A 460-nucleotide genomic window follows, 5' to 3' on the forward strand; every position below is an offset into this window, starting at 1 on the left:
CTATAGAAAAGCGCTATTACTCCATTCAGCCAGGTAACTACTTTCAGAGCACGATGTGAGCTGCAAAAAGTTGCCCTGACTTAACTCCTGCCCAACACATCCACTCGCCATAATGTGTAAAATTACATCCATGAAGACATTCATTGTGGTTATGGTAGCATCTAGTAAAACAGTTCCTATTCCAGATATTGGGACTGAGAATTCCATAATAAATTTGAGATACACTCAGTTAAATAAAAATGTCTTTAACTACATATTTGACAAACTGATCATGTGTATTTTTAATTCCTCAAAAGTAGTTGTTTGTTTTTTGAGACAGTTTCACTCTTGTTGCCTAGGCTGGAGTGCAATGGTGTAATCTTGGCTCACTGCAGCCTCTGCCTCCCAGGTTCAAGCAATTCTCCTGCCTCAGCCTCCCAGGTAGCTGGGATTACAGGCATGCACCACTACGCGCAGCTAA

Source organism: Saimiri boliviensis, chromosome 14 (genome assembly GCF_048565385.1).
Source record: "Saimiri boliviensis isolate mSaiBol1 chromosome 14, mSaiBol1.pri, whole genome shotgun sequence".
In the NCBI taxonomy this organism is placed as follows: Eukaryota; Metazoa; Chordata; class Mammalia; order Primates; family Cebidae; genus Saimiri; species Saimiri boliviensis.